Raw genomic sequence first — 10,673 nt, forward strand, 5'->3', positions numbered from 1 at the left:
ATCTCCGTGGTTAGCATTGACCAATTCTGGCTTTCCAGGTGGATATAGAAGCTACTGCTGAACAACATTGACAATATGCTACTCTACTCTTTTTATGAAATACGGAGAACAAAAAACATAGAAACCCTACGTAAGTGACAATAAAGATCCACGACGAGCAAAGCCAAATTTCATAGCATCGGTGAAGAACAACTTGAACTTTTTCATATTGAGTAGATCTTTATAACTTGAGACTGTCAAAATAATAACCTCACCTGTCCTTAGGAATCCTTGGTATCAATACCTAAATTGTTGATGTATTTATTAAGATCTATACCCATAAAAAAAATTTATATTTTATTTATTCATTCATTTATTTCAGCTAAGTTCTTTAGGCTTCGATTTATTTTGTTTTGTCTATGAATTTTATTTTTTATTAGGTTTGAACTTATTAATTGAAATAGAATACTAGATTCAAATATTGCAACTGATATTGTATCTGTTGTAACAGATGACACATCTGTTGGAAAATATCAAACAGATTTAGACATATATTACAATAGGTATGTAATTTATTGGAATTTGTCAAACAGGTCTTTCCGCTGTTGTACAGATAGACTTAGCTAGAAACACCAACATAATACAACAGATGACCAACCTATTGCAATAGATAAATTATATGTCAGAACAGGTAGAATATCTTTTACAACTGATGAAGAATCTGTTACATTATAAAAATTTAACTTTCATTGCACATAAAAAATTGCCACTACATGTAAAAATATGAAAATGAATTGAAATAAAAAAGGCGAAACCCATCGACAGTGTTCAGTTCAAACACCTAAAAAAATAGGCATCAAGTAGACATTGTTCATTTTAAACACGTAAAATAAAATAGGCATCAAATGTGTCAGGTTAGCACTTTTTGCTGACTTGGAATCTGATTTGGCCTCTAACAATCATTTCCTCCCCAATATCTTTATATATTCATCTTCTTCATTAAATTTAACCCTAAATTTCCAAATTTTCTTCTTCGTCGTCATATTTTTTTAATCTATCCAAATTCTTCAAATTATTTGCATTGGTATGTTGTTTTTTTTTTTCTAACTGAGCTTGATAATGTCGAGCGCATCTTCTACTATTTTTGTGATAATGATTTTTGATATTGTAAGTGCGGTCATGAAGTTCTATTGAATACTTCTTGGACTCAACAAAATCCAGGTCATAGACTTTTTACTTGTAAGATTTCAAAGGTAATATTTTTTTATTTAAATAGTTGATTAATTATTGACTTGTAATTGTTTTGTAATTGTGTTCTAATTTTTATAGAAATTAGATGGATGCAATTACTTTGATTTGTATGAAGAATGACACCCTTGAAAATCAAATCGTATAATCTAGGGTTTGTTGAACAAAGTCTAGGCTTCTGAAGAGAAACAAAATCGAGCAAGAAAATACTACATTATTGCCGTTATTGCTGCTGGTTTGGTGCTGTTGGGCACATGAATATTCAAGTCTAATTGCTAAATTTTTATGGTGGTGTATTTTCTACTGGTTTGGTGTTGTTGAGCACATGGATATTCAAGCGTAATTGTTGCAAAATATCAAACAAATTTAGGCATATGTTGTAAAACTTAGGTCATCTATTGGAAATTATCAAACAAGTCTTCCCACTGTTGCAACATATTAGACTTAGGTTAGATAGAAATAACATCAGCATAATGCAATAGATGACCAACCTATTGAAACAGATAAACTATCTACTAGAACAGATAAAATATATTCTACAATAGATTGACAATCTATTGCATTATAAAAATCTCAACTTCATCAAAAATAAATTATTGCCACACATGTACAAATATGTAATTTAAAGTAAAGTGAAGTGCGACTTGAAATAAAAAATTATTATTTCATAGGCTCTTCTATATACACAGGCTCCAAGTGTCAAGTTAGTAGCCCATAAGCCCAGACCTCTTGCAGGTTTGCCACAGCGTTGTCATATAGAAAGGTCATTGGCTCAGTCATTTTTATGTTAGTCAAGAAACATTCGATGTGTGCAAGAGCAAGCAAGTCGCATGCGTAACCGGTATCAATTTTTGGAATGGTTATGCCCATGTTTTGACCTTAAAAATCCCATGGTTTCATCATCAACACTTCCTTTGGAAAATGATTTATCAGTTTACTCTCCCTCAACAAGATGGGCAACAGCTCCATCAGTGGCTACACGAGGAAAAAAGATTGACCTCATCGATGGCAAGTTCGTTACATTTATAAACTTTGATCCTTCCCTCCTCGTGTAGTTTCTCAACAGCCCGATAATGTATTTCGTCCATGATAATTACTACCAGAATCCTCTTTGCCTCGGTCCAACTCTTGCCGTATGGATTTTGCCTCTCCCCTCTAACATATTTTATCATTTCTTCTTCATCCCAGTCCAATCTAGAAACTAAGAAATCAAATCCCACGCCATATTCTAATGCAACATTATTGAGTTGATCGCAATTATACTTGAGATTCTTGCAGAAGTCGAGGTCCATTATCCTATCGGCAACGTCATAAGCTTTTGGTACGTTAATTGCCTTTTCTTCATGAGGCAGAGAATTTTATCAACATGTTGTGATATAATAAGTCAATTGTTAAATAGGTTACCAATTGTAAATATGGTCCATCTATTGCATAGGGTTCTCTAAATCAATAATCCAACACAACTTATGCAACAGATGGATAATAAGTTGCGACAGAACCACTACCAGTTGCAACAGAATTCACATCTGTTGCATAGCTTCTTCTTCATGGGGTAGATTAGAAGGCTATGTTAGGAAAATTAAACTTACCATGTCCTCGTACCACATACGCATATCTATCATAATCTAGAAGTCTTGGGGAGAAAAGGGAGGTCTGGGGTAATCTGGTGCGCCTGGCTTGGTATTCTTGGCCTGTTGCAGATCCTTATTCTCCTTGGCTCTAAGTTCCACGTATATGTACACCTTCTTGAATGGCCCCTAAACCTCAATAGCTTTTGGAGAGGGAGGAGTTGTAATTTTTTTTTATTTTCGATCGAAGAGTACGTCGGCTATTGCTCTTTAGTTCCTTCTAACCAACATTGTAGGAGTGTATTGCTCTCTCACCTTCTTGGATGGTATGAAACCCCTATTGAATTTTAATTTCTTGATAGCTTTAGAGATAGGCTCTACCTTTTCAAAGAGTTAATCCTAGCTGTCCTTGCACTCTTTGTATTCGCCATGAGAACAGGAGGGTGAAGAGGGGTGAGAAGGACCTGTGTAAGGGAGAAAAGGGGTGTTGTCAAACATATTTAATTTTTCTTGAGCATCAACATGCTTATCATAATGAGTGGTAGAAGCATCAGCATGCCTACCACCAACACCAACAACTTCACCAGAAGAAACACCCGAATCTACCTTGGTAGGTTGGTCATGAAGAGCCTCAACATTAGGTTGACCTTGCCTAACTGCTCTTCTTATGGATTTTTCTCCAGCTAATTCCTTCTTTATTAACTCCACTGTTGGGTCTACTATAGTATCAAAATGACCTAGAGTAACATAAAAAGTCATCAATGACTCCTTCTTAGTAGGCAGGGTCCATGGATGCACAACCTAAAAAAAAGACAGATACATTTAAATCATATATTATAATAAGTTTCACAGTTACGTTACATTTTAACAGTGTCAACTTCTGCAATAGATTAAAAATATATTGCATCAGATTACCTATCTGTTGCACATTATAATGTGGTCATCCATGAGGATAGCTTTATCAGTACGCACTAACAAATTATCTTCTATAACCATATTGACGTCTCCTGCTAATATAACTGAATGGTCAAAGCAAACTAAGCATAATTTCTCCTTGTACTTCTTTGGTATGGTTTTATCCATGAGATCTATCAAAAAATTTGATGCTTTGTAGCCACGTTGAGCAATGTCAAACAATCCATCAATTTTTTTCTTGAGTTTTCTTTCCTCGGATATTTTGCAGGGTGTACTCTTCGAGATAGGTGGTTCTCCTAGATGATGGAATCTCAAGCTCATCACTATGGAAAACTCTTGCAAGCCAAAACAAACTCATGCCACAGTAGTTGATTCAGATTTCATCCATATTTTTGCCCCTTCCTTCGGATCTACAGCATCCCCCCATGTACTTAATCTTGTGCTTGAGAAGACCATATACAATCCTCATATGAAAACAGGCAGGGGACTCAGGCAGATTAAGAAAGCGTCCAAAGCAGCTCTTCTTAAAAAGCCCGTCTATGTTTTCATCCTTCATAATTTTCTTAAAATAAATAAATTTACTCCTCATCTGACATTTAAATACAATTTCACCAGTTAGTTCATCTTCTGATTTTTGGTCATTTATTGACATCACAACTTGAAACTTTTTAATACTAAAAGTTTTGAAAAGATCATACTGGGAGGTCGATATTAATTCATGCCCCATTGGTGATCCATTATCATCATGTTGATGATCATCCTCTTTCTCTTTCTCACTCTCTAATTCCTTCTTTTTCTCACTTTTATTTTCTTTATCACCATTTATAGACCCTTGTCCACCTCCCTTAACATTGTTTTTATATATTTCCTCACCTTCACTTTTCCCTAACTGAGATTATTCAGGAAGCTCATCCGAATCTCTCTGTGCTGTAGCCTTTTTTTTACGTGGTCAGATGTTGATCCACATTTGCTTTTTTTTTCTTTTGGGAGACATGTTTTACCTATAAACAACATAAAAATAAAAATTACATTACAATTGATGTATGCAAAAATTTTAAAAAATACATTACAAACACCACCAATAATGACACAACAACCACCACCACCACCACAAACACCTCCAACTAATGCCACAAACACCACACATACTGACACCACCGATAGCCACCACAAAAACCATCAACCAATGCCATTACAAAAACCACCAACCAATGCCACCAACAGCCACCACTAGTGCCACCACGACGACAAAGATAACTACCACCAGCACCACAAACACCATCCAACAATAACACGACAGTCAACGAAACATTGCAATGGAAACTAGGGTTTTCTCGAGTTCTTCCTACGATTTTACCATCAAAAATTAAAATTGAAAATCCATTCTCTAAGATAATACAACTAAAAGTTTTGTTTTTCATCATTAACTTAAAAGTCCTTAATTTTTAGAAAAAAATAAAAAATATAGAACTCTTCTCAAATTATTTGTTACCTACAAAGACAGAGCAAATGATAGATACAAGAAAGAATAATGTTAAAAAACAACACCTATGTGGTTAGAAATGAGAAGAAAATTGATCTATTGTGAAAAGTAGAGAAATTTTTAGAATAGATGTTTTTATTGTATAATTAAGTGAGAAAGAGAAAAGGGAGAGAACTTGAGATTTGAAATGATGAAATGTTTTTCTCGCAAATGGATGATTTGTATGGGTTGATTTGTATTTTGAAAAAGAATGACAAGTTTTGAAAATATTAATTTGGTCCAAATTGATCTTAATTATTTTTTAAAATTATAATTAAAAAATTATAGTTGTAGTTGGCCCTATGCGAACTCACCCCTAGTCCTAAATTAATCAATTAAGGTATTAGTTGAACATATGAGGTAGTAAGAATCGGTTCAGCTCAAAGTGATCAATCGACGACTCTGGTCGGGGGAATGTAATATCGTCTTATCATGCAATTTTCAAAAGACTCAATTAAAGTTGTAGCTGACTCTGTGAGAATTCACCTATGGTACTAGATTAATCAATTAAGGTATTAGTCTAACATATAAGGTAATAGGAATTGGTTCAGCTCAGAGTGATCGATCGATGACTCTGGTCAGGAGGAACGCAATACCATCTCATCATGCAATTTCCGAAAGACTCAATTAAAGTTATAGTTGACCCTATAAGATCTAAAACTTGGTCCTAGATTAATCAATTAAGGTATTAGTCTAACATGTGAAATTAATTAAAATTGTATAAGAAAAAATATTTAATTTGTTGCAGTAAATAAACCATCTATTGTAAGTTATCAATCAGATTAACTCATTTGTTGCAATAGATTACTCATCTGTTGTAAATAATCAAATAGATTATGTCATCTGTTGTGATAGATTTCCCATCTGTTGTAAATTATCAAACGGATCAAGTCAGATATGGCAACAGATTACCCATATGTTGTAAATTATCAAATAGACGCTGCTATTTATTATAGTTGACACTGTGAGAACTCACCCCTAGTCCTAGATTAATCAATTAATGTATTAGTTAAATATATGAGGTAGTAAGAATTGGTTCAGTTCAGAGTAATTGATTGATGACTTTGGTCGGGAGGAACGCAATACTGTCTCATATGCAATTGCCAAAAGACTCAATTGAAGTTGTAGTTGAACCTATGAGAACTCACCTCTGGTCCTAGATTAGTTAAGTAAGGTATTAGTCTAACATATGAAATTAATTGAAATTGTATAAAAATAAATGTTCAACTATTGGAACAGATGTCTTTTCTGTTGGATTTAATCAAAATCGATTAAGTCATTTATTGCAACATTTTACACATCTGTTGTAAATTATCAAACAGGTGTTGCATCTGTTACAACGGATGACTGAACTTTGGAATTTTTCAAACAGAAATTATTATTTGTTGTACTTAGATGTCTTAAGACCTTTTTTGAAAGCAATTTAGGTATTTCCTGTCCAAGATAAAAAGGTTAAAATACTAAGTCGGTAAAAAGTATTACTTGGATAACTCAAAAATCGCCTGAGTGAGTAGTCTTATCTGCTCTTTTTGATGTCACCGTCTCCTCGTTCTCCTCAAAAGGTATTAATAAATATTTAAAACCCATATATAAAATAATTCTCTCTCCTTGAACAATAGAGTAAAGTAAGATTCAACTCATCTATCACTCTTCTTTATTCTCAATTCTCTTTCTTTCCTTTTTCTTTTTTCTTTCTCTCTTCTTTTGGATGAGCATCCTTTCGGATCACAACCGATCAATATCTTTTCTTGACTGAACTAGATGTTCTGATCCGTTTGATTTTTTCACATTACAGGTATGGTTCACTATTGATCTTTCCATCTCATATTCTTCTTTGTATGTCATTTAAGTTAGATATTTACATTTGTTGCTATTAATGATTTACCCATTACCAGCTTCCTATTTATTGAGAAAATTAAAGGCAAGGTAACTTTTATATTTTGAATGAACGAATCATTTTTTTATATCTATTGCAAAATGCCTTATAGGTTGAATAGATAGGTAATCCGTTGCATCAGATTAGTTATTTATTGATTTACTCAATTTTGTGTTACCCTTTTGTACAGATAAAGAAACTGTTTGAAAAAATTAAACTAGTAGCAAGGTTGTTTTGATTTATTCCAACAGATGACCCATATGTTGTAACATGTCATCCATCTATTACAACAGATGCCTCATCGATTGAGCAGATAGGTAACATATTGCATCAAATTGGTCATTCGTTGATTCACCCAATTTTGTGTGACCCTTTAGTAAGGTTCATTTCGTTCTTCTATTGTTTGACATCAAATGTATTTCTCTTGTTTGTAGATAAAAAAAATTGAAACTGGATCCAATTTTGCCCGACAAGTATTAAAGACTAGAGTAAAAATAGGTTTGAAGGAATAAGCTACTTGCAGATGGAACCAGTTCATATATGGAGGTATGTATTACTGGTCAACCTATCATGAAAACACATATATAGTATAATGATTTTGTGAATATTTGTTCTTTACATATTAGGCGTTAATTCTTCAAACATGATATGACATTTTATAGTTAAGATTGTTAGGTTCAAACTGGTAAGGTCGAGGGACCAAGTAGGTGGTGTAGATACCATTTATGCTCATGTTTTTATGTTAAGTTTGCAGAAGGGTTCAAGTTTTTGGCGGTAGTGTAAATATCCAATAGTGATTGAACCAAACTTAATGGCTCAATAGACTACTTGAAAGGCCTCCAAAGCCTCGCACTGTAGAAAACAACTATAGAACCAATAGAAATTCCCCTAATCCAAATTTATATGGATGGGTTGCTAAAGAAGACTATTATACAGTAGTAGGTGCTTGGGAGAATATCGGTGCGGGAAGGGGAAGGTTGAGAAGGCCATATACCATCTCAGACCTTGTTTAAGAGGAAACACAGGGTAGAAAGGAAAGTGTAGCGAAATTGGCTAATAAAATTGACATGAAAAATGAAAAAAAATTGGATGAGCTGTGAATGTAAAAGTGTATCCAAAAATGAAAATCCATCAGTTGTTGAAGAAAAAGAAGATTGGTCAAGAAGACTTAAGCTGGTCACTTTGCTAGAGACTACAACTAGCAAGCATGGCCTCAATGAAGACCCACACCAGAACTCTAATGAAGCAGCTTTACGAGCACGAAAGGTGGTAAGATTGTCGGTCAAAATTGAAACCTGAACCAACTACTCTTGAATTAAAAATTTAGGATCAAGCCAAGGTGGTAATTTCTCAAGTTAAACTTACATCCCATGCCTCCTATTTATGCCTCTGGTTAGGTCAAAGGCAGTGAAAACAAAAAGGCATTAACCTGCCTAACTTCATACCTTGCTGTGTCTACTGCCATTGACCTGATCATAGCCACAAATAGAAGGCATTGTGTAAGACCCCACAAAATCCTAAGCTTAATTCAGTCCTTTAGGCTTGTCAAGGGGTCCCAGACTTAGAATAATTTATCTAAGTACTCAGACATAGTGTCATTTTAGCCTATGAAGGTTGGTAATCTTATTTTGTGACCTTTACATCCATTAAATGTTGATTTTTTGGTTGATTTATGATCAGGAATGTCCATAGGTGTTTCCGGACAAGTTTTAGATTTTTTGGACTTCACTTGAAGCTCCTTTGAAATCTTAAAATAGTGGATCAATGCGATCTTGCCGCACCATATCGACTATCGTGTTGATTAATATTTTCCCCAGCTACCAACGTCTAATTCTAGTAAATCAACAGGAACATGGGGCGATGGGTTGGCTATCGCGTTGATGCCATCGACTCACCTTGTCGACTTGCGCATCGGTAGCCCAATTTTCAATCATTAAAAGACCGCGTCCTTGGGGGTATTTGGGTCTTTTTACCCTAGCCTTCAGCCCCCCAAAACACAAAATTCATCCTTAATTCAAAAAAGTATACTCACTTTCTCTCAAAATCTCTCAAGAAAAAGCCTAAGGGTTTTCAATTCAAAATTCAAATCTCAAGAATTCTACCATTAATCTTCTCAAACTTCAAGCATCAAGGTATGTGAAGTGTTTATCCAAGGGTCCCATCCACCCTTGGAGTCCAAGAATCTATTTTAAACTCCAATGGTATAAATTTTATGAATTCCATGTTGGGTTTGATAATATCCATGTTTACAACCATTAGTTTGGTTTCAATCCATGTTTTATGATAAATACATATGGGGTTAGTTGAGTTATATGTCCTATCATGTGAAAATCATGCTAAAGCTTTCAAATTGTGAATTAGGTATATGGAATATACTCACATGTTGATTAGTAGTATGTGTATATTTTAGACCTTTGAAGTGATTGATGAATTAAGCAAGAGAGTTGACTAGTAAAAATTAAATAATGTTAGCATATGTTCAAGTTCATGTCATGCAAGTGGTTGTTAAAACACCCCAATTAATGAAAAATGATCAAATACTTAGTTTACATATTTCAAGTTTGTGCCATGTCTTTTAATTTATACTATCGAGTCTTGGGGGTAATTGTACCCTATAATTTAGCTGATTTTTTAGAGCCATGGTCAGTTATAGAACAGTATCAGTCATTTCATGATCAGTAGTATTCTTATTCATTTATAGAAACTTAGGAAATTTCAGTAATGATCGTAATTCAGTCATAGTACTCAGTAGTACCCAGTAGTGCTTATTTAGTTAACAGAATTCATTAGTTTTCATCAATCCACAGAATCCACTAAACTCAATCCAATTCAGTCAAATTGAAATATCAGTTATAGCTCAGTACAGCCTAGTACAATTTAGAATTTAGTCCAATGTATACTCAGTTCGGAGTAGGATTCAACACCAAGTGAATCCAAGGATGGGAACTCACCTGTTAGTAGAGGGTGTGATCCTTAGAAGCAATCCTTGTGTTCTAGAACTATGGAGCCAGCATAGGTTGAGATATCTTCCTGCCATATATTATTAGGGCTGATATATCTCATTTGACTTTTTCCTATCTGCGAGGGTTGACTGAAGAGATTCTTGTCAGAGAGGGTTAACACACAGTTTGTCTCTAACTGTGGCATGATATTAACACCCTTCCAGGTGGGGTTATAGGTTGGACCCCAATTAGTTCAGAGAGGGGCATGTCGGTAAGATGATTTCCTCCCATAGTCTCAATTCTAGATTCAGTATCAAAATAGAACTCAGTTCAGTTTTACAGATTCAGGAATATCAAATGTAGTAACTCAGCTCAGTATGGAACTTAGTACAATTCCACAAAGTTTAGGACTGCCAGATAAAGTTATTCAGATATCAGTAGACTCAGTAATCAGTTAATCAGTATTTAGACTTAATATTTAGTGTATCACGATCTCAATTACAATATATGTATTCATTAATGTACTCTTACTCAGTCATACTCATGTTATTCAGTTAGTATTGTTCATGCATATGAACCCATGAATTTCAGCCTAAATCACTGAGCATACCAGTACATTCAAA

Source organism: Capsicum annuum, chromosome 8 (genome assembly GCF_002878395.1).
Source record: "Capsicum annuum cultivar UCD-10X-F1 chromosome 8, UCD10Xv1.1, whole genome shotgun sequence".
Lineage (NCBI taxonomy): Eukaryota > Viridiplantae > Streptophyta > Magnoliopsida > Solanales > Solanaceae > Capsicum > Capsicum annuum.